The sequence below is a fragment of the Periplaneta americana genome, chromosome 2, assembly GCF_040183065.1.
Source record: "Periplaneta americana isolate PAMFEO1 chromosome 2, P.americana_PAMFEO1_priV1, whole genome shotgun sequence".
Classification (NCBI taxonomy): domain Eukaryota; kingdom Metazoa; phylum Arthropoda; class Insecta; order Blattodea; family Blattidae; genus Periplaneta; species Periplaneta americana.
Window position 1 is genome coordinate 100763121 of NC_091118.1, and position 26146 is coordinate 100789266.

The 26146-nt window shown below is 36.2% G+C and overlaps 1 protein-coding gene across 10 annotated transcripts in view; it reads left to right on the forward strand.

Moving 5' to 3' along the window:
- The window catches only part of RhoBTB (Rho-related BTB domain containing), a 596656-nt gene that overhangs the window by 416095 nt on the left and 154415 nt on the right, over positions 1-26146 (forward strand). The window contains exon 1 of one of the 10 annotated variants that reach the window (XM_069818206.1): positions 12487-12771. The exons of the other annotated variants lie outside the window; for them this stretch is intronic. The gene's annotated coding sequence lies outside the window, so the exon portion shown is untranslated. Of the gene's footprint in view, positions 1-12486; positions 12772-26146 lie in introns of those variants that run through there. 10 annotated transcript variants of the gene reach the window in all.

Consider the following 26146-nt stretch of genomic DNA (forward strand, 5'->3'; position numbering starts at 1 on the left):
ATGAGGCAACTAGGCCAGAAGATAATGAGGTAGAGTGGCCAGTTCCTTTCCCCCTCCATTGCATACATCGCCGATTAGCTACATATTCCACCAATCAGACTTCAGATGTGTACAAACAATTGTTCTTCCTGTGACATATACGTCAAGTGAGATGTACTGCCTGATAATGGATGTACGAGTAATATCCTCCAGAATCTCAATCACAGGTATCGTAATACTTCAGGCCCATTAATTCTTCTCATAGTGCGTACCGTGTATAAAATTTCAACTGGCAGCCCAGAAGTAAACTACGTAAAATAAGCCTACATCGGTGTCGCTTATCTTACCCTTTACAATTCCTCACACATCAGTGTGTCCGTAGCATATGATGAGTAAATGCCTACATCGTGTCATGCATTAAATAATTCCATTGATATAACAAGATTTTTGGGGATAGCGAGGAAGGAAGAGTATTCATGCTCTCTCTTTGACATTCGGAATGAAAGTTTTTTTTAACAAAACGACACTATTATAATTTATTCCCCTTCAAATTCTCGGTGATCGGTACACATTTCCTGAAGTATTTTCACCTGGCTGTAGCCTGTTTACGCTGGTAGTGTAGGATGAAATCATCGATGGTAACGAAGACTTGCATGTGTATTTTTAGATGACAGTGCCCCGTTATTATCTGTATCATATTTAAACCTCCAAAAGATTAAGAGATGATGCTATGGACAGGGACATTTGGCGACAGCAGATTGGTTTGGGTTGAAGGGGAATCATTGTAAAATAGAATATACCTAATAAAAAAAAACTTTTTGTTTGTTAATGGAAAGGGTTTACTGACCGTGAATCTTCAATAAGGAATTCAGCCTGTCTTGTAGTTGGAACTTAACATGAAGCTTTTCGAAATCATTTGATTGGTTTCCATTGCCGAAAACTTGACAATGAATTTATTGTCTCAGTTTAATTGATACCATTTTAATTTCGAAATTTCTTAAGCAGCTATTTACGAGAAGCCCGAGAAAAGGCTTTGGTCCAGTAAGAGAGGTTGGAGCACACTTTTCCGCCAAATCATTATCCTCTTCTTTGCCTGTTTTTATTTTATTGGGTTATTTTACGACGCTGTATCAACATCTAGGTTATTTAGCGTCTGAATGAAATGAAGGTGATGATGCCGGTGAAATGAGTCCGGGGTCCAGTACCGAAAGTTACCCAGCATTTGCTCGTATTGGGTTGAGGGAAAACCCCGGAAAAAACCTCAACCAGGTAACTTGTCCCGACCGGGATTCGAACCCGGGCCACCTGGTTTCGCGGCCAGACGCGCTGACCGTTACTCCACAGGTGTGGACCTCTTTGCCTGTGCTACCTACAGTAGGGTAAATTCAGGTAATTCCGTGATATTACGCATTTTTTTGTTGCTGTGATCTTAAATTTGAGTTTTGAAATCAGGAAAGTATTCTCATAGGAGAGGAATGTCTAGGAAATAACCTACTGTTACAAGAATGAAAATGACATAATTTTTTTCTGATATATTAAACATAAAAAATGACACCGGGAGTTAGGTAACTCCGTGATATTCAAGTAATGGCGTGATAGTATTTAAGTTACACCCTGATAGTGGTAAAATAGTAGCAAAACTTCATTTAATACACCGTAATGTAAACATATTATTTTACTAGTTATTTTGAATAATCTTTCTGAACACTAATGCATGATGAAATGAAAACAAATTATTAAATAATAGTAATAATTATTATTATGATGATGACAAAGTCAGTTTCACATTTTCAGTTCATTTTCTTCAGTCACTATTATCTGACTCTTCACATCCATCACACATAAAATAACTTTGTCCAATACATGTTGACATTTAACATGATACCAAACGCGACAAAACTGACATTGGATCCACTCCGCACCATTCTTCTTTTCGGCATCTTCAGCATAGGTACCACCGCAGGAACCACATCCATCATCTTCCAATTTCTTTGGTTTTCCTTTTTTGAGACCACTTTGTTGTTTTGAAATTGATGGTTTGGGTCTATTGTGGCTTGGCGAAATTACTTTTGCTGAGGGTTCACTTTTGCCTTCTTTTGGTTTCTTCTGGCAAACCGACAGCTTCAGTATTTCCTCAATCGTGGATGTTTCTTTCTCCTTTTGAGGAAAGACTAAGCCTGCCTGCATCTGAGTTACAAGAGATGGTGCAACGGCATCATCAGAAACTGCATCCTTGTTGAAGGGCAATATCCCGGTTTTCGCAAAGCTGTTGCAAATGGTGGTGGTTTGAAAGGCATCTCCATATGCTTCAGCAAAAAGTCCGTTGAAATCGTAACGGTCAGGTTTTTCACCAGGATGATTTCTCATGAACTGATTTGTTTCCTCCAACCTTCCTTTAGTGGTTTGTAAACCCCAACGTCCAAGGGTTGAAGAATGTGGGTGGTATGGGCCAGAAATGTCAAGATGTGGACATCACTCCCTGATGCTAAGGATAGAACGTCTAGGGACAAATGACTGGCGTGGGAATCCATGAATAATATGACAGGCCTGTATGGAGGAATGCACTCTAAAAAGTGATGGAACCATTCAAGAAATAGATCTGAATTTATCCAGCCTTTAGGAGAAAGACAGACTAATGAGGCTATAGAAGACTTGGTCAAATTGTTATGCATTCGGACGCCTTTGAAGATCACCATGGGAGGTATGCTCATCCTAGAAGCACTGATGCACCCAAGGACAGTTATTATGACTCCTCTTTCCTCGAAACTTTGCCGGTAAATGTATTTCTTGCCCACCTGACTCACGTCTTTGCCTGACTTCAGAACATAGGTGAGCCCTGTCTCGCCACAGTTCCAAAGTCGCGAAGGCTTATCTCCTAAATTTAGGTCGTCCATTCTTTGTCTTATCATAGAAGTCAATAAGAAGATCTCTGTTAGCCATAGAAGCTCTATTTAGAGACAAGTTCTCTGGGGTTCTGAGGGCGAGATTAAATCTCTTCTTGAAGTTAACCCACCAGTAGAAAGCAGCCATTTCATTCCTTCTAGAGAAAGGATGATTGATTCCTTCAGCTTCAGCAATCCTGTACGTTGTCCACCTCACTTGATTTACTGTTAGTCCAAAACCTATTTACTGCATTGAAGTGACATAATTGTCTAATTTTTCTTCTAGTTCTGCCGGTAAAACAAAAGGTTTCCCAATTTTTGCTAGCGTTACAATATCAGGATCAGCTATAAATTTTGTGGCATAATCTTTCAAAGTACTCCATGGGATGCTGAAACGTTTGCTAGCCTGGTATACAGACCATCATTCATTCTTCACCAGCATCAGAGCGTCTCTCAGCGATTCGGATGTGTAGGAACGAGGACCTGTAGATATTTGGGCTCCATCTTCTCGCGTTATAACCTAAGAAAAACGATCCCATTGCTAAGGCCATATATCTTGAACACATGAAACTATATTAACAAAAATATAATATGTAGTTTAACTATATCTCACCTGTAGATGGTAGAAAAATGGAGTTTACACACGCCGACACTTTTTTGTAATAAAACAAAATAGTAACTGGTCACTTTTCACTGCATAAAGGAACTACAATCAACCCCTGCATGAAGATTATTACATGTAAAAGTTCTTGGAGTTGCCGCAGGAAGTTGTGCGATAGCTTACTAGAATTCTAAAAGGTTCTGCCATCTACGGTCAAAATCTCTAACATCAAGCTGTGAAAGCAACGCCGTGATAAATGTTAAGAAAACTATCACGGAGTAACTTGATATCACGGAGATACCTGAATTTACCCTATATATTGGGAAGTTCCAAAGTGCTTAGGATGCTCCTATACCTTTCAACCAGTCAGAAGGTGATGTTGTTTAGGCTTGAACCTCGTGATACCAATAAGGCATCACTCATGAAGCAACTAAGCCAAGAGATGATGGGGTAGTGTGCCAGTTCCTTCCCCCTCCATTGCACACATCGCTGAATAGTAACATATTAAAATAACCAGACTTTACATGTGTATACAAACAATTGTTTTTCCTCTGACACACATCAAGTGAAATGTACTGCCTGATAATAAATGTGCAGTCTTAGAAAAAAATTTGTCGCACAGATACTTTGTCCCAGAAAGGAGGCAGTGCGTATGATCAGACATACAACGAAACAAAACTAATTTTATTACCTCAACTAGTCGTTCTCTTGTGACAGGTTGCTCGTTCTCTGTTCATGCGCACTGCCTCCTTACTGGGACTTACATAAAGTATCTGTGCGACAAAACATTTTGCTAAGACTACATATCAGCAGGAATCTCAATCAGAGGTGAAGATGATGTTAAATGATTTTATGATACCCAAAGTAGACTATATTGTTAAGAGTAAATGTAGATATTCACGATCTCAGATTTTCTAGGGCTCGAGTTAGAATTGCATAATTATTAATTACAAATCAGTTTATCAAGTCCTTATTTCATGAATGGTTTCCGTAGTTTATAAGATCTGTAAAATAACTGGGTAGGTGTTTAACTTTGTGTTGTGTAAATTGTTATTATAATGAAAGAGACATTTGTTAGAATAAGAGCAGTAGGACAGATTATTTAACAGAAATATTTAACTTACCTTAGCTTTGCGTAGTCATGGCATTGGTGAACAATAAATAAATACTGAGGCTCACCATTCTAGGAACTTCGTTAATTGGTGACCTCGAGAGCACTATTTTCATACATGAATTTGTTTAGAGTTAATCGAACTTCGTATTTTCGTTTGTGAAGAGGAGAGCATACATTTGCATTCTAAATTGGTTGCATGAACAAACACTTGTCCCTTTCCTGCATATAGAATGTGAATAAATCTAGCACTTATAAATATTAATAATGGATGCACAAATTTCCTTGTCGATGCAATCAGCTGACAGCTTCTGACTAAATAAATTGGGATTAATTTCCACATACATTGTCAGATTTGTGGAATGTACTACCGACTGTAGATGAAGATTTCGTGTTTTTCCTAGCATAATTCTTTCATTGTTTCTGTTTCCTTATCGTCTCACTGACCGGAAATCCTTTCAAGTTTAAGTTGTTGAGATAGATCAATAAAATTTTTGGATTTCCACTGTGATTGTGTAGTGAAGAATTTGGGTTTTCTAGCGATGTTGGCTTTTGATATAAGTATCCTACCTTTTAAAACTACAGTAGTTACAGATTTCGTCTTCAGAATCATGTAACCCAAGACCTGGATTGTCGTCTACTGAGTGAGTGAGTACTCTGATGGGTCGGTTGTTAGAGCTAGTTGACAGTTACACCTGAAAGAGTAGGCGTCTCTTCAGGTCTTGGGTAATGTGACCTTGGTGATAAAACTTGCAGTTCTGAAACGTCGATAATATTAAGCCTCACGGTTGTAAAACTGGAATTCTTCACAGTTGTTAAAGCCTTGCCTACAAGTCTGAAGGTTCCCACCAGAGCATAGTCATATTGCTGCCCTATCAAATGAACCAGATATTGATTCCTACTAGTTTCTATGAGAATTGTGGTGGAAAAACAGCTGGGGTTGGTTACTCTTACTTCGTATCTTCCTTGCGTAGTAGCGTTTCTCTTTCCAACACTTCTGTTATTTCTGTGTCGCAGTATCTCCAATGAGAAAAGTTACAAGCTTTATAACGTTGTTGGGCATGTGCGTCATGACGTGTCTGTGGCTCAAATGCTAGCGCATTGGTTTTCCATCCAGGAGGCCCGGATTCGATCCCCGACTAGGTCGTGATGGAATTTGTGGTGGACAAAGCAGACGTTGCTGAAGTTTTCTCGGGGTACTCACGTTTCCCAAAAAAGAAACCGAACACTTTATTTCCCCCTTATTTCATCTATCATTTGTAAAAGCGAAAATAGTGTGGGGACCACAGCTATGGAGTAACGGTTAACATGCCTAAACGTGAAACGAGCGGGCCGGGTTCAAATCCTGGTTGGGAGGAATTACCCTTGAGGTTGAGATTTTCTCGTGAGTTTTCTCTCAATCCATTAAGAGCAAGTTCTGGGTAACTTTCGGCGTTGGACACTGGATTCATTTCGCGGGTATTATCACTTTCATCTCATTCAGATGCTAGATACCCATAGCAGTTGATAAAACGTTGTAAAATAACCAATTAAAAAGTCTAAGGTGAAGTCTTGGGGGTAGTGCTAGGACTTGGGCCTCCGCACCCCTGGAGGTTATCAGACTATCCATCTGCGGATGGGATCAGGCTCTTATCAGAGATTGAGACAGGATGTCCCACCTGTCAGTATTGGTTTGACTATGATTCAGGAAGGGCTTGGGACTCCGGACCCTAAGGGCTTATCAGGCTACTCGTCTGCGGATGAGACCCATCCCTGGTCCAGCCCTATAAAATCCAAGCAACATCATCACTATCATCATAATCATCATCTTAAATCATGTTCCTCATTGTTACATGTATGTGAATATTTGTAGCCACAAATGATTCTGGAAAAGTTGAAATTGCAGCTATATGTACAATATTCTCCCAGTGATGTAGAAAATATTGAGGACCCAGCTTTAAAACATGTTTGTTTATTCAGACACTAATTAAATTTCAGATGTACATTAAGGACAGAAGGATCGTTTTTTGGCGGTGAAGAAAGTTGCGCAGTAGATTAATAAACAGTCGGCGAGCTTAAGCTTACCGCGTAGGCCTATGTTCAGAGCTCCTATCAGAGCGATGTTTGACAGTCGTAGCCACAATCGAATAAATTGGAATGGAACTATCGAATAATTCATTGAACAATTTTCATTTATTTCCTAACTTCTTTACCTGCTTTGTAAACCGAATGAATCCATTCTGTTGTTTATAATTCGTAGAAAATTCGTCAGTTTATTTTTATTATTAGGTGGCGTTTGTTATAGACTTCATTCTATGCACAAATATTGCACTTCACCTCCCAAAAAACGACCGACACTGCTGTATGTTGGCTAGTTAGTTCCTGCTTATACTGTATTGATGTATAATTAGTTCACATTCTCCTGATCAGTAAGAACTTACATTTTTACTACAGAATTATACAAAATAACATTTAGGTCACCTGACACATTTCTTTACTGTTCTTAAAAAGACCGCGAAATAACACAAACTATTTAGAGTCAATGAGATGGTTGCGAGGCGATAATAAAGCAAAACAGATATACAAGGAATGAAATTAGGACAGTGAAATTGGCTCTTGCAAGCATACATTCTGTTGGGGGCAGATAAAAAAGTTAAAATTTTTTCTTCCACCATGTTAATGTCAAAAGAAGTGCTTATATAAATTTTTGCAACTCGACCGCAATTACGAGGCCGTCCAGAAAGTGATTTTCCCTGGGGCCGTTTACAGGAAAAAAGGACAATTGCATGAAAAGATGTATTGAAACAGATATATCAATTGTTGCGCTATTTGTGTCAACATATCCCCAACTGGAATTGAGACATTTGTCATACATTGGGATCAGTTTTTGTATCCTTGTGCTGTAGAAGTCAGCCGCCTGGGATCGGAACCAGAGTTTGACAGCCGTCTGCACATCTCTGTGGGTCCCATGATGTGACAAATGTTTCAGTTCCGGTGGGGAATATGTTGAAAAATATCTCCGCAAACTGTTGTGTCCGTTTCAATAAATGTTTCCAATGAAATTGTGTTGTCTTTCTGTTATTCTGTTATTTTTTACGGCCCTCATAATTGCGGTCGAATGGCCAAAATTTCTATAAGCACTTCTTGTGACATTATTAACATGGTGAAAGAAAAATAAATAACTTTTTTTATCTACCATTATCAGAATGTTTGCTTGTTAGCTGTCATAATCAGAGCTAGGAAGTTGGCACCAAAAGTTACGTGAGCTTGGACTAGATCTCTACGGAATGAAAAGTAATAGTGCATCTCTAAATGTCAGTGAACCAGAACGACAAACATGTACAACCAAACGTGTGCTCCAATCGTCCACAGCCTTAGAACAAGAAAATAATAAACGAACAATATAAAAAAAAAATTAATTTGTAATTATAAACTTTGTAACTCCCAAACTAGAATAATTTACCCATACATACAGTGTGTTAATTAAGTATGAAATATTGCTAATAATTCTTTATATATTCATTTTATGAAAGAATACCAAAAACAAAAGTTGTTGAAGATATCTAACTAAAACTTACGGCTATGATCTCACAAAAGTATTGATTCATGTACAGGTTGTGGCAAAAAAATAACACTTTTTTTAAATGGCACCCAACATTAAATTTTACACATTTGAAATCTCCATTCAATTTTACATACAAATAGAAGTTTGACTCAGCATAAATGATGAATACTCTCTTGTAAATGTTATGCTTTGATAATGTAACACAAAATAAATGTGCGTATTCATGGAGTAGCCATGAAACAAACAAAACAACAACATAACTGTGTTACAATAATATCAAAGTATTTGAAAGAACCATAATTTTAAACATTCTCTGAAACAGTTATGTTATTGTTTTGTTTCTTTCATGGCCTACTCCATATGAATACACAGATTTATTTTGTGTTATATTATCAAGGCATAACATTTACAAGAGAGTATTCATCATTTATGCTCAGTCAAACTTCTACGTGTATGTAAAATTGAATGGAGATTTCAAATGTGTAAAATTTAATACAGAGTGCCATTTAAAAACGTGTTATTTTTGTGCCACATTCTGTATATGAGTCAATACTTTTGTGAGACCAAGCCATAAGTTTTAGTTAGATATCTCCAACAACTTTTGTCTTTGGTATTTTTTCACAAAAATGAATACAGTATATAAAGAGTTATTAGCAATATTCCATACTTAATTAACACACTGTATAAAAATAAAATACAAAATATACAATTATGGTTCTAGCCTCATTATAACAAGTAACAATGAATATTTTCATTTTATCAAAAGAAATACTCCTTTTATGTTCAGAAAAAAAAAAACAATATTTGTACTCTGAAAATATTCGTTCTGTGTCACAAGTCGTTACGGGAGCAAATTTGAAATATGATACAGTATTTCTTACTATCATCAGGTGAACAACTACTTTGTGAATATAATAGTGTATCTCGTATGTGGCACACCGGCATTATCACCTTCAGTTCATTCAGACGCTAAATAGCCTGAGATGTTGATACAGCGTCGTAAAATAACCTACTAAAAAAACAATATTCTTCAAACTATTCACGACTACACAGAATGCCACTATGCGTTGTTTACATATATGTGAACATACTGTGTATCGTCTGTAGCGAGCGAGAGCAGAGCGAGGCGCGGGTGACATCTATACTCATCGTTGTACTCAATCGAAATCTTATGTTTTGGTACGAACTTCCTACCTATGGTCATTATATACTAACGAGGGAAAACAGTGTCTGTTTAAAATTATAAAATAGCAAAACTTAATAAATCACGAATTGGGTGGAGATTATTCACAGATGATAAGAAAATGTGACATGATTAATTAGGCTACTATTAGAAGTAGAACTCGAAATGTTTGATACAAATATGCTCTCCAACGGTCTCTCCGCTGCTGATCTAATAGGATTTCAGAGACGCGAATTGTGAACCACTTAGTGGAAGAACCGCCGTCTGTATAAATTGTCACACTTGACCTACGTGAATGTGTAGAAGAATGACCTTCCCCCCCCCCCTAAAAACGATTTATTTTATATTGTAATCCTTTTACGCCACCTTTTGCATATTCTGGCATATTGTATTGCGTAGTTTTATGGTTACTATTGTTTGAATTTGAATAATAAGGAGGAGGTTGGAACCAATTCATGCGCACATAGACTCCTCATGCAGAATTATTATATTGTACTTTGTCCAGATTTTTTTTTTACTTCGGTGTTAAATGGTAGATAAATTTTGCATTGTGTCCTCTCATTCAGAGACGTCATTTGTGCGTTCCGTAGATTTCACTCAGAAGGAAGCTACGCTAAAAATTTTCATCTACTAATCTACTTAAATCGGATTTTCTGTACGTTATCTTTTAAGCGTATTACTTGGATCTTGCATTTTATATGAGGAATAAAGGTAGTTTACCTATTTGTTCGTTAATATTGATTTTTACGATTATTTCAACCAATTCAGAGATAGTGGAACGTGTCAACAATAACGGAGGGATGGAACAGTAAGAATGTCATGGGGAAAACTTGTGAATGTTACGTTGAGGAAGCTGGCGACTATTGCAAATATAAAGCAATTTTTGACACGAAATTGATATTGAAAAAAATATATATATTGCTACAAGAAAAATAGTAAAATTTTAGAATTACAGTTTCCAAACTTCGATTACTGAACAGAAGAGATCGTCATCCATTGAGACCAGTTGTAGGGTTCTGAGCCATAGTGAGCCAAGCGCCATTTATTAAAAACGGAGAAAGCAAGGGTTAAAGTTAAGTGAATATCATAGTTTAATGGAGATTGATATATCATGTACTTTTAATGATATGTCATTTAGTTTTAATGTGTATACTTTATATTACTTGCTGTATGTTTCCATTGAATTATGATAATAACTTCATTTTAACCCTTGTTTTCTACGGTTTTAGTAAATGGCGCTTGGCCCACTATGGTTCTGAACCCTTCAGTTGTGCTTTGTTTTCTCAACTTATGACTGAACTATGCCGGCAAAATGATCAGATTGACTCGTTATTTTAGATCCTATCTGAAACGCTATTCTTATGCTTCCACTTTTACATCTGTCTTAGATGCAAGAAGTGTGTATTGTTGGTGAAGAATATTTCGAATCACTAATCAGTTAATTAACCAAATAATTATGAGATGATAAACGTATGGATATAGAAAATGTCAGATTATAATTTTTGTCCCGAATAAACTTAAAAAAAAAGTAATGTAGAATGCGCAGAGCACTTTTTGTCTGCTCTTCTAATACAATTTGATTTGTCATACCTTGTGTTTTGTTTTATATCCATTTTAAAGTAAAAAAGTTGAATTCATCCCTTCTACGTGCCATGAAGGGCAGGGAAGTCATGGAGGTAGAGCTCCATGGTTTCATGACGGCACTAAAATGAGGCTGTGTGTTCGGCATCACGCTGAAACCGCCTTCTACCCCAAGGAAATATGGTTAGGACCAGTTCAATGAGATAGGGGGTTGAGCGGACCCTGGACCGTTCTGAAAGCTTTCATAACTAGAAAATTGTCGCCATCATCCTGGATTGAGCGGAAAAAAATGTTATGTTTTATTTAACGACGCTCGCAACTGCAGAGGTTATATCAGCGTCGCCGGATGTGCCGGAATTTTGTCCCGCAGGAGTTCTTTTACATGCCAGTAAATCTACTGACATGAGCCTGTCGCATTTAAGCACACTTAAATGCCATCGACCTGGCCCGGGATCGAACCCGCAACCTTGGGCATAGAAGGCCAGCGCTATACCAACTCGCCAACCAGGTCGACTTGAGCGGAAAATAATAATCATATTTGTTGTAATTTTTAGTTAAATTGTAATAAGCTGCTTATATCTTAAGAAATAACTAAAAGAAAGGGAATACTAGTTCAGATTCGAACTGTTATACCAGTTTGTACGTCTTTTAGGTCTTGTCAACTAAGCACTCAAGTATCCTTAAGACGGAGTCACGCAATCAATAGGACTTAAAAATCCTCTGTCACTTTTTCTCCACTTTTGTTACATGAGCGTCGGTTTTCCTTGTGCATGCTCAATTATACGTAGGCTCACAATCATTTTCTCACATTATCATATGTATATGGCTTTTTTATTGTGTAGCTATTCGCATAGATGTTATTACGTTCTCATTTTGTAATGTAATCATTGCTTGATTTCTTTTATTAGGCTATCATTCATCACATAGACATAATTTAATTCCACACATTTTCACTTGTACTTCTTCGTGCTCCCTTATTCTTACATAAGTATTGGTTCAGCATGCCATATTTTAACTTCAATATTGCTATTTTCACATATGCCTAGAATATTGTTCATTTCTTATATTCTCACTTGAACATTGGTGTTTTTCATAATTCTCAGTTGGGACACCAGAACATTCCTCATACGATATTTTGTGGTAGCTACCATAGTTGTAATTACTATACTTGTACAGTAACGTGTATAAGAACGCAAGATTGAGATTACTGGTGAGATGTTAATTTGCAGAATCATGTGATTTAAGAAAGGAACTACATAATAATCTAACAACAGGAACGTACGTAACTCGTTACACGAAGTAACACGTAACTACAGTTTTCTTTCACAAATCTAGGTGGAATAGACTAGATACTACATCCTCCATTTTGAATCGTCCATGCATGTATAGACATAATACATAATAATTATAAAATACAAGCAAATTATGATTACGAGGGACTGTTACAGTGTTGATCTCATTAAGAGTTGAATGGTGTGTTACATAAATAATTTGGGGCTGAATTAGCTATCCTTTAATAATCCAACATTGACACTGGGATTGTATCCTTTACTTCCTTTTTTGGAAATGCATCAAGTACTATGTTCAGATTTACTTTGTCTTATCATTTACAGATATCTATTCTGTGCTTATTAACAATTTACTTTGTTTAATAGACTCATGGATTTTGATCGGAAACATGATGTATCAAATGCTATGTTCAGAGTTACTTTGCCTTTCCACTTATGGGTATCTATTCTGTGCTTTTTAACAACTTAATTTGTTTAATAGACTCATTGATCTGTGTAAGGGACAAAGTAATATAAATAAATTGGATTTGGAATTTGTGATAAATTAGCCCAGTGTGTGTACATGTCTAAATCCCATGAGGTGGCTCCCTCGTCTATAAAGGTAGGCCTAATTGTAATATTAAGTATTCTTTATTTAATTATAATTTATAATAGTTTATGTGGTATATTAATTATATAGAGTGTGTTTAATTGCATTTCAATATTGTTTTCTTATGAAATGTCATTTTACAGATACGGAATTAAAATTTGGAGTGAGTCTTGATGGGAGTCCACCTGTATGTAGGCAACAATTTCGCACGACTATACGAATATACAGAGGCTCTTGTTTACTGCACATGCGCAGTGTGTTGTAAGTGAAACACAATAAGGGAGCTCCAAATTTTATTTCCGTATCTGTACATAATATAATACATTTTTTCTATGAAAGCTGTCTTTTTAAATTTGATATAATTGAAAACACGATGTGTACTGTATTTAAATGTAGTTGGAGACATTTTAAAACTACAGTATAATAGTCTAAAAAAGTAGTAAAAAAGTCTTCTTAGAGCCGTCGTTTTTGATAAATAATTTATGGAATTCCCATTTAATTACCTTATAGCAACCGATTTTTATAACGGGCTCTCTCTAAAGCTCCGAATGTTGTTCCTTTCCATTTGAAATCTATTCTGAAGTTGTTTTGCCGGCTACTTGAACATTTCAGATATCCTGCTTTAACCCTCAAGTAATAAAACTATGTATACTTATACTTCGTTATCGGTGAATTTTTATGTAAGTTACATGTTAAACTTCACTTTCAACATGGTATTTTTATCGTATAAGAATTTGGTGTACAGTTATCGTCAAACATGTCTTTAAACTGGCTGAAAATACAGAATTTCCTCTGTACACCGATAAGAATGACATTTGTATAGTATATGCTGTAAAAAGCTCATTATTATTGTTCATTCTAACAATGACATAAAGAAGTGTGTTGTATATTTGATTCATTTTGTTATATTTTAATAATTATTTGGAAAGAACTTTCTATTGTCAGGCTGTCACTGAGAATTTAATAGCTGGGTTTGAAATGCCTTGAAGCAGGAATAAACTTTTCAATTAGCGATAAGAGGGGAGGTTATTCTCACTCCACTACTGTGATGGCACTACACATACTCCTCCTATTACACGTCATGATCGCCAGTGGCTGCATGTAATGATGAGAATATGTAATGCAATTATTGCAAACTGTTGCGTTTTAAATTACTTATTACTGTAATCTTGATCATAATATCAATAAGCCGGAATTGTGCTCGGGCGTGAGTTCGAGTCCCGCTTGGACTGATTACCTAGCTTGGTTTCTTTCGGGGTTTTTCCCGACCGTAAGACAAATGTCAGGTAAGCGAATCCTCTGTCTCCTCTCGCCAAATACCATCCCGCTATCACCAATCTCATCTACGCTAAATAACTTCGTAGTTGATACAGCGTCATTAAATAACAGAGTTAAAAAATAACAATAAGCGATAATGCGGATACTAAATAGTAGTAACAATAGCCTTGAACTAAGGTTTCATGTATACAATTAAAATAAAGGCTTAATTAATGCTTACTCCAGCATTTTGTATGAATTCTCAAACAGCGGAACCAATATTCAAGTTAAAACGTGAGAAAAAGGAACAAGACAAATTACTTTTAGTCACTTGAACTTTCAGTCGTTTATTGCCCACTAATTTATATTGGACTGAAGATTTTCTGTACAGATACGGAATAAAAATTTGAAGCGAGTGTTGATGAGAGTCCACCTGTATGTAGGCAACAATTTCGCACGACAAGTAGGATATATAGGGTGTTAAAAATAACGTTTACATCGTTTCAGGGATGATAGAGGAGGTAAAAACAAACTTCTGTTTTACGTGACAAAACTTTAGCAGATGCGCCGTTTTGCCGCTAGATGGCCTGGAGGATAGATGACTTGACTTCCGTCACAACACACACTGGTTAGTTCTGTTTGTGCACGATCACCTTGTAGGACCTTATCTGTTGCCTAACAGTCTCCGTGGTGGTAATTATTTTGTTTTTCTACGCGACGTCCTACCAGAACTTTTAGAAAATATCCCATTGAAAATCAGAGAACGAATATGGTTTCAGCATGACGGTGCCCCTCCACACTTTGATCGTCGTGTCAGGAACCACCTAAATGCTACATTACCCGATCGTTGGATTGGCAGGGGTGGGCCGGTACCGTGGCCACCTCGATCACCGGACCTACCCCACTGGATTTCTTTTTGTGGGGAGACGTGAAATGTTTTGTGTATGAGACACCGATAGATACGGCAGAAGACTTAGTTGCTCACGTTGTTGAACCTGCACATGTTATTAGAGACATATTGGCCTTTTTGAGCGTTGTAGACATTACATAGTACGAAGGTACCAGTTGTGCAATGCCTTCAATGGACGGCAGTTTGAACACCACCTCTAAAACGACAATTGGTCTTGTTCTTTATGGATTATACTAACACTTACGTACACAATAAACGGCGCAATTGCCAAAGTTTTGTCACTCACAAAAGATACTAGTTTTTGCCTCCTCTATTATCCCTGAAACGTTGTAAACGTTATTTTTAACACCCTGTATACAGGGGATCTTCTTTACTGCACATGCGCAGTGTGTTGTAAGCGAAACTTACAAGAAGGGAACTCCAAATTTTATTTCCGTATCTATACACAATCGAAGAATTGAAAGTAAATTACAGTCAGTTAGTAGAGACCTGACGTCAGTCTTGTTCAAGTTTAATTTGGAAAATGCTTGTTCTCTCACATAGATTATCACAAATGTTGACTTTTAAACGAGCTGCGAACGAATGCAATTTTGGGAAACTTTCTTGTGGCAAGGTCTTGTAAAATTTCCAGACTACTTTCTTCGAATATCATAAGGCAGGATTAGCACCTTTTTTGTTTTTCAACACTTAGCGCATTTTAGTCCACGTCATTCCTATTAACAACAGTAAAACACGATATTATTGAACATTATTCAAATGGATCAACCGAGGCCTGTGAAATATGTATTATGTTATTATAAACATTTGATGCCAATATTTATTTTCATGGACATTTTAAAAAAATGCCTCTTAATGATATAATGTGATCAAAAAAGCAGATTTTCACAAATAAGGCACTTTTGCTTTGTGGTTGTACTTGGTACAAGGTATGTTTCCTTCCACTCTTCACAGAAAAGAAAAATACGGAAGACATTGTGCACAATTTTATTATCTACTTCCTACAACAGTCCCGCGCCTTGACGTCGTGGTCTAAGGCATCCTGCCTTGGACTCGCGTTACGGAATGCGCGCTGGTTCGAATCCTCATGGGGAAAGAAATTTTCTCACGAAATTTCGGCCAGTGTATGGGACCGGTGCCCACCCAGCATCGTGATGCACTTGGGGAGCTACGATAGGTAACGAAAATCCGGTTTCGCAAACCAGCTATAACGGCTGGGAGGATAATCGTGCTAACCACACGATACCTCCATTCTGGTTGGATGATCGTCCACCTCTGCTTCAGCATGTGGGCGTGAAGCCAGCAGCCGGCTGGTCGGTCTTGGCCCTTCATAGGCTGTAGCGCCATGGATTTACTTTACTTTACTAACCTCCTACTGAGGTAGGCAGGGTAAGCTGAGCTTTCCCAAATCTTTTCGAATAAGGGACAAGATCAATTTAAAATTTAATTCATTAAAAACAGGAGCGTTTTCGTGTTGTTTTACCTTTTAGCGACGTAAAGCACGGCCTAGATCACTATGCCTTCAGCCCAGCTTACCCAAAAGTTTTGTCACGCTTCTCTACTCCTACAACACATCTTCCGACACTACTTCATGTTCATGTCAATCTTCAAGCGAGGAGCGTTTTCGGGAGGGGCTGGTAGCATTACACGCACAGCACAGATGTGCACTTTCTCCCATTCCTGCCTCAAAGTAACACCAGGAAAGAATTCACAGATAGTCCGTCCAGCAGCTGAGTGATAGACCGTGAGAATACTGTCCAAATTTTACGAGAGGATCCCTGCAAGGGGAATATGATCCTTGCGAGGTAAGAGGAGAGAGTAAGCTAGTAACTCGTTGTCTTTGAAGGAGCAGGTGGATGGGGTGGGACAAATAAGGCTCAGTCAATGGCCAACTGGTACATACAAGGCTCAGTTATTGGTCGCCCGGTTCCGTATCGGGATTGGTTATAAGAGTCGGGGAAAAAACTTGCACTCCTTGCTTGGATCTTCTCCTGAAGTGCGAGCAGCATCTTTCTGAGAACTCGGATTTAATTCTCAGCGTTGGATGAAGAAATACTTGCCATGGACAAGATCCAAGAATGATAAGTAATTCCTTTACTCGTATTCTCTCAATTTCTACAAATGTCATTCCGTCAATACCATTTCATCATGTCATTCGCCTCGTTTCATATCATTCATCTCACCAAAGATACGAGTCTCGATGACATCGGATGGAGATAGCCATGGCCATGCACCGGCAAACAATGTCGATAACGCCTGGGATATGACCCGATTACTCAGTCGGTGATTGGAGACTACCAGGCTGCTTCCAGACTTACCTTAGGCTGAAAAAACCCATCTCATCCGTCCTTCTGTGGTACTAATAATAATAATAATAATAATAATAATAATAATAATAATAATAATAATAATACGTGGTGCCAAAGCCCTTCAAGGGCCTAGACCGACTAGTAAGTGTAATATATCTTGCAGCGCAAGACTTCGTTCCTGTTCCTTGGGCGGTGGTGGGGGAAGGAGTAATTCACGTGTGAAGTAATACCGATTAATTACTGGATATATTCATTTCTGTATTATCTCTGGAGTTTCAAATCAAGTCGTAGAAATTCACTTCTTACATTCCTTCCTTCCTCCCAAAGGTGTTAGTAATATAGATCTCAAGATCATAGCACAGTATACTTCGGTTTACTTCTTCATGCATCGAAACAGTACCTCTGTTAAATCTCTAATTATATATTGTATATATTAGATCGTTCAAATGAAACGCGGCCATCATTAATAGAAAGAAAGAAATTAAACTTACTACTTAATATTGGCCATGGTTGTTAACACACTTCTCCCTCTGGGACGGATACTGGTTTCATAAAATCCCTGTGGACAGGAGGTGAACCAGTGTTTAAAATCATTTTACTCCGCTTCGTTCGTATTCATTAACGAAGTCATCTAAACTGTCACTAGGGACATGCTCCGACACGTGGCAGAAATTTTAATACTGGACTGATGTCAGCAAAGTGACAAGAGGAAGCATGTTGAACATTTGTAACACATTGAAAAAACTCCATGAGTGGAATAGAAGTAAAAATATAATCTTTTGTCGTATAATTGCAGTTCTGAGTAGTTTTTAACGCAGACAATAATTTATAAAAGATTAATACATTACATTCCTGTGCACTTAGATTTATTCAGTACTTCTCATTACCAAATTGCTTTTGTAACGTTGGCTACCAAGACAGTGTAATTCCGGATATTATTTCATTCACATAGCATCTACCTGAACCGACTTTGCAGTAGCCGTAATTAGTTACCGGTTTGGCGAACATTACGTAGGAATCTCTGTAGATTACTGTAGTCTATACATAGTAATTTATTGAAATAGGTACCTGTCTAACCAAATTCTGTAATGCAGTAACAAAATAAGTATAAAGTGTCGGAGTGGAGGAAGTTTTACTGTATCGGGAATGGATGAATTCTTTTGAAACTCTCATAACAACTGACACGTGAAACGGTTTTGACATAGTGTATATTTAACGACCATTTCTTCAAGGACACCTTAATCTAATTCTGTAATTCTAAAGCTCTGCATGCATGAGACATTAAGCGAACTTGTAAAATAACTATATTAACTTTTCAATGTGTTATTTGCGTAAAGTGAAAAGAAACGTGTGAATGTCGTATAAGACGAGGGACAAGTTGTTGTAGTAGTATTATTACTTCTTATAAATTTTGTAATGTTTATGCAAGTATTATTTTGCTTAATAATATGAAACCTCTGTTTCTTCCACTAACATCAACACAACAGAAGTTGTGATTATTGCCATACGTTATCTTCTACAAACAAGATTGGATTTCTTGTTTTAACTGTATTTTCATTAAATTCGATGGAAAATTCCAATGTTAGTCTTGGTAGATAATATACAGAGTAAATCTGGAATGAAGGAAGTTTGTGTAATGTGTTTCAGAGTTTATTTTCTAATAATACAGTGTGACATCATTCTCGCTTTGTATATCTTTGGTGATGTACCGTAATTCTAAGAGGGGGAGGACTAATATGACTTCAAGAGGATAGGCATGTTTAGGACAGACTGTCTTAAGTATACTGTTCTGAAAACATTTTATAAACTGTACGGAGTTATACAAGATGTATATTCAACATATAAAAATAAATTATATGTTGAAACCTGTTTTTCCATCATCTGAAATGGTGGTGTGTACATTCAAATTCGTGTTTAAGACTAAAGTATTCTGATGGTTTTGTGAAGGGAAAAAAAAAATTATCTGTTTTTTTTTTCTGGAAACATACTGTAAATTTGCATGAAGAAGTTCTTAAGAAAGGAAATACAATAAGAGCTGTTTTAAACTTCAAATATAGTACAGTTTTGATAGGCCTATTCTTTTTATATGAATTAAATTATGTTAACTCTGTTTATGATGCATTTTTTCTTTAATTTTACTTGGTTATTTAACGACGCTGTATCAACTACTGGGTTGTTTAGCGTCGATGGAATTTGTAATAACGAGATAGTATTTGGCAAGATGAGGCCGGGGCATAGATTACCTGACATTCACTTCGGTTAGGAAAATTTTCGGAAAAACCCAACCAGGGAAGCGGGAATCGAACCCACGCCCTAGCGCAACTCCTGATTAGCAGGCAACAAACACGCTACTTTCGAGCTACGCCGATGGCTGTTTATGATTTTTTTCTTCTGTTTATGATGTAATGGAAAAAAAATGCACTCTGTGTACAACTAAATCTGTTGCTCTGACATCTCGAAAAGATTAATGAGCGCGTCAAATAAAGATAGCATTGGAATGTTGATAGGAAGCTGACTTGATCGTTTCGACGATTGAATTTGAAACGAACTAATCACAACAAAGGAAAATATCCAGATTGTGATAACTGCACAAGATGGTTTGCTGATCATATTTGTGGTGTAACAATACATTCAGAATAGGGTAACCGCAGATTTTGTGTTGACTTATTTTTCTGGAGATCGGACCTAGATTCCTGAGATCGGCCACTTTGCTGTACTCATCTTGTATTCAGAGAAATGCTGGAATGGTGCTGTAAATTCTACATTCAAATAATGCTTAACTATACCAAACAAGTCACCGTCCAATACCGTTTTCAGTTAGGAGCCTGATTTAAACAAGAAATAATGTAGTTCTTTGACCTACATTTTTCACTTTGAACACAAAGGAAGACCCATGAACATTCGAAACTCCATTTCAACAAGATGCATTATGCTACTTACAGTTGCTAACAAATGTATAAATTATTCTCAAGCTACTCGTATTTTTAATTATTAGAATGAACATTTTCTTAGAAACGAATTTGTTTGGCTACTCATGGCAGACATGATAAAATTGAACTCAATAGACAACAGATTCAAAATCTATAAAACTTTGGTTCGACTAACTATTATAGCTATAGGCCTACAGTATTATTCTGCATTAAATCACTTTGACACAAACAGAATTAAAAGACTCCTAACATCAGAGATGATAATATTACTAGCAATAGCCCGAAAATTTAAACTTGAGAGAATATAAAAAAAAAAAAAAAAACTAAGGGCCCTATTCATAGACATTCTTAGCGCGGGCTTTCGGTGGATGATCAGCGAACTAACGTTTTTCGTATTCATAAACCAGTGTTAGCGATATGATATGATATTAATCCTGTTTAGCACGTTCGTAGCGCGGGCTAGCGAAATGTCTATGAATAGCACTCTTAATGTCTAAAAAGAAATACATATGCTATAAAATAGGCTAAATAACAACATATGGAACTGAGTAGACATAATAGCGAATGGAAACGGTAAAATGTGACATACTAGCTCGAGACTTCGAAATGCAGAAAACGTAATTCTTCTACACTATTTACAATTAGAATTGAAAAATGAATATCATTTTCGTCTGCAACAGGGACGGAGAAGTCAAATTGTAAATAGACCAGACAGGATGAACATCTATACAGGGTTAGTTAAAAGTCCCGCACCACCTAAATAACTTTTGAAGCTATGGTTCAGTGACATGAAACTTGGTATGTGAGGATAATAACCATATGCTAAGAACTCAATAATGGTATTACTGAGTTTTTTCTACTTCCTGTTTAACCGGAAGTAACTCCAACTCTCTTATTTTAAATGGAACACCCAATATATATATATATATTTTTTTTTTTTTTTGAGTAAAGCTCGTTAAGAGCTTTTCAAAAAGTACCCACACTCGATACTTCTGTACAAATTCAGTGTTGCTAAGTCAAGAAAACAGAAAAGTGTATCGAATATTAAAATAATAAATGCACTACCTAAATAACTTTTGAAGCATACGGTTCAGTGATATGAAACTTGGTATGTGAGGATAATAACCATATGCTAAGAACTCAATAATGGTATTACTGAGTTTTTTCTAGTTCCGGTTTAACCGGAAGTAACTCCAACTCTCTTATTTTAAATGGAACACCCAATAAATATATATATATATATATATATATATATATATATATATATATTTTTTTTTTTTGAGTAAAGCTCGTTAAGAGCTTTTCAAAAAGTACCCACACTCGATACTTCTGTACAAGTTCAGTGTTGCTAAGTCAAGAAAACAGAAAAGTGTATCGAATATTGAAATAATAATAAATGCACTACCTAAATAACTTTTGAAGCATACGGTTCAGTGATATGAAACTTGGTATGTGAGGATAATAACCATATGCTAAGAACTCAATAATGGTATTACTGAGTTTTTTCTACTTCCTGTTTAACCGGAAGTAACTCCAACTCTCTTATTTTAAATGAAACACGCAATATATATATATATATATATATATTTTATTTTTAAATAAAGCTCGTTAAGAGCTTTTCAAAAAGTACCCATACTTGATACTTCTGTACAAATTCAGCGTTGCTAAATAAAAATGGAAGTGGTGCAAGGTATTCCTAAAGCCTGGTTAAATCATTCCTTAAATGGTTTCTATGATCGAGTGACACATTATAAAGCAGCTGAGGGCTACCAATTTGAACACATAATTTAGAAGGTGAGCTAGCTTTGTTTTGTTTTTGTTAAAGAAGGAGTATTTTATTATTTTAATATTCAATACACTTTTCTGTTTTCTTGACTTAGCAACACTGAATTTGTACAGAAGTATCGAGTGTGGGTACTTTTTGAAAAGCCCTTAATGAGCTTTATTCAAAAATAAAAATATATATACTGGGTGTTCCATTTAAAATACCATTACTCGGTAATACCATTATTGAGTTCTTAGTATATGGCTATCCTCACATACTAAGTTTCATGTCACTGAACCGTATGCTTCAAAAGTTATTTAGGTGGTGCGGGATTTTTAACTAACCCTGTATATAACAGCAACACTGTGACGTGCTCATGAATTGCTGTGGCATATGTAAGGCGCAGTATCAAGTGAAAGTGAATCGACTGTATACATACATACATACATACATACATACATACATACATACATACATACATACATACATACATACGTAGTGTTCTGCCAAATGATAGATCTTTCACTGCAAACCCAGCATTCACCAATCTTTCCTATTTTCTGCCTTCCTTTCAGTCTCTGCATGTGATCCGTATATCTTAAAATGTCGCCTGTCATCTGATATCTTCTTCTACACCGAACTCTTCTCCCGTACACCATTCATTCCAGTGCATCCTTCAGTAGGCAGTTTCTTCTCAGCCGTTATCCAGCCAATTTATTTTCCTCTTCCTTTTCAGTTTCAGTATTATTCTTTCTTCACCCACTCTTTCCAACACAGCTCCATTTCTTATTCTGTCTGTCCATTTCGCACGGCCCATTCTTCTCCATATACACATTTCAAATGTTTCTAGTCGCTTCTTTTCACTTCGTCGTAATGTCCATGTTTCTACTCCACACAAAGCACTTCACTAGTCTTTTCCTTAGTTATTTTTCCAGACGTCCACGGAATATACTGCTTTTTCTATTAAAAGCTTCCTTTGCCATTGCTATCCTCCTTTTGACTTTCTGGCAGCAGCTCATGTTACTGTTTATAATACACACCAAATATTTGAAGCTGTCTACGTGCTCTACTGTGTCATTTAGTACTCTCAAGTTTACCTTCTTTATTTTTCTTCTGACAACCATGATCTTCGTCTTGTTTCTATTTATCTCATCCCATACTACTCACAGCTGTCATTTAACTCCGGTAGCATATCCCTCAGTATCATTTCCTCTTCTGCTAACAACGCCATATGAGCAGCAAATCTTATGCACTTTATTCTTCTTTCTCCTACTGTCACTCGTCCCATGTTCTGAAAACAGTTTTTTTTTACTAAATCCTCCAAGTATATCTTGAACAGGGTATGTGAATAAAGGGCAACCTTGTCGTACTCCTCTCCCAAGTTCACTTCCTTCGACATTTCTTCTCCTATGCTGACGTTGACTCGTTTCATATAAAGATTACTGAACAGCCTCCTTTCTTTCCAATCCAAAAGAGAATTGAGAAAAAAGAGTTCATCTTACCTTAAATGAGAAAGAAGTCATGAATATACTGTATGTTACAAATATTTGACAAAATAACTGAATTAATAATAATGGCGGCTAATTAAAACAGAAAAACCTCTTTCTTTAAATGCTACTAAATCAGACGTGCTCACGGTGGGCATGTAGCTCAGTGGACGCCCGGTGTATGAGCGCTGGAAACCTGTTGTAAATGTACACAGACAGTTGCGCACTCAAACCTAGCGCAACCAAAGAGTGACAGCGCTGGCGGCTTGTAAGATGGATAGGTCTACTGATACGGTATTCTTTTGTTTGTTCATTCATTCATTCATTCATTCATTCATTCATTCATTCATTCATTCATTCATTCATTCATCTATTCATTCATTCATCCATCCATTCATTCATTCATTCATATACTTATTTATTACTCAGTTACTTATTTAGTTACCGGTATTTCTTTCTTTCTTTCTTTCTTTTTTCTTCCTTTCTTTCTCTTTTCTCTTTATTTATTTATTATTTAATCTGGTAAAAGTAAGGTCATCAGGCCATCTCTTCCCCTCTACCTCTACTACAATATCAAGAAGACAAAATTACAATTGCAATTAATATTAAATTTACAGTTACAATTAAATCAAAGTATTGTGAATAAAAACTAGGCAATCTATTGTATAATTTAAGAACAAAGAAAGTAGGCTTGTTACTGAAGTACAAATTAAACGTAGAATAATTATCTAGGTATGAAATTACTGGATATTGAAGTATTTTATGCTGTAATAAGAGAACTACTATATTTACAAAGAAAACACATCAAGTACCAGCACTGCATTTAAAGTGATGCAAGAGTCCCGATGAGAGGAACAATTTCTTTCTGTTGAAACTGGCGAAATTGCCAAAAGCTTAGTACGTGGACACTCTGTTATAGTAAAAAAAAGTATAACGTTGATCCACATTACAACACTAGGCATGCTCAAACATATAATAATACCTACTGTTGGAGATGAGCATGGTGAGCATATGCAATCCGTCGTCAATGAGGTAGGTAAGTTGTTTTAGGAAAGTAAAGTGTTGATTCAGACATTTCCCTAAAAAGGATATATATATAAGGGAATACATAAAGAAAAATCATAATAGGATATACAATTTTTTTGTATTAAATTTTTCTGGCAATATATTATTATTATTATTATTATTATTATTATTATTATTATTATTATTTAGATAATGTAAAAATATATTAAAAACAACTCACTAATTTGGAAACTCAGGTTGAAATGAAACAATTACATATTATTGTCAAAAACAAAAAAGAATACAATTTTTTTGTATTAAATTTTTCTGGCAATATATTATTATTATTATTATTATTATTATTATTATTATTATTATTATTATTATTTAGATAATGTAAATATATTCTAAAAACAACTCACTAATTTGGAAACTCAGGTTGAAATGAAACAATTAAATATTATTGTCAAAAACAAAAAAGAAAATGCATGAAGCAAAACATTTTGTTGTTTAGATAATGTAAATGTATTATAAATACTATTATAAATACAACTCTCTAATTTTAAGAGACATAATATTGAAATAAAGCGATAAAATACTCTTGTGAATCCCACTAGGACTGTGGTTCTTAATCTTTTTTGAGTCACAGATCCCTTCCAAAATCTGGTGAAAGCTATGGATCCATGATGTCTAAAGAGAGAGAGAGAGAGAGAGAGAGAGAGAGAGAGAGAGAGAGAATTTTAGATACGCTTCTGTTTTTTACGTTGAAATGATACATGTTAATTTTATGTGACTTTCACGGACCTCCTGAAGCCCATCCAAGGACCTCCAAGGGGTACATGGACCTCAGGTTAAGAATCCCTACACTAGAAGATTAGCGACTGATTGGTCGCCACTGAACTCTTGCCTCATGTTAGGAGCAACGCCTAGCCAGTACTTGCCCACCTCGCCCAGGGCACGCCCGATTCCTGGCCGCCTATGTACCAAATGAAGATAAAATTGCTTATTCAAATTATATTAACACAAACTCGTAAAATAGAACGTGGAACAATTGGCCTATTTCAATTAGGAAAACAAAGTTAATTTCATTGACGAACAGTTAACACACTATCCAAGAAATACATTTAGGGCATACGCTTTCTTTTAAATCTGTTGCTTCATGACGCTTTCTTCAGAAATTCTCTGCACTTCTACACTAAATTTTACACCGAATACTTGGAACTAACATGAATATCAGGTTCAAATTCTGAAGTAATCTATATAAATGTAAAAGAGCAACTAGATTACCGCCAGTAATATTGCTGCATTTAAGTAAGTAATGACAAACATTGCAACAAAAGGAGCAATAAACATTCGGAGATTTGGAAATTTTATTTCTGCTATAGGCCTTTTCTGAAGTCTGCAAAGGAGTGTCATTCTGGAGATCAATTCCAATATTAATTATAAGCCCTAATAACAGGAGTATCTGATGCTTGGAAAGAGAAAGGACGAATACTCATTCTGTAATATGAGCCACTACTGAATCGAGTATGCAGTGCTGGTCTACAAGCTCACCTGCACAATATAGGCTATTATCTAGGAAATGCGGGTCAATAGCCCGTTTTATATAAATGGAATAAGCACTTGCTCATTCATATACATCCAGATTCTGTTTCCCATTGCAGGAAAAGGAGTTCTATTGTCTTCTCTTACCCGAGGCGTTGGATTTTTTCCGAGGTTTTCCTCAA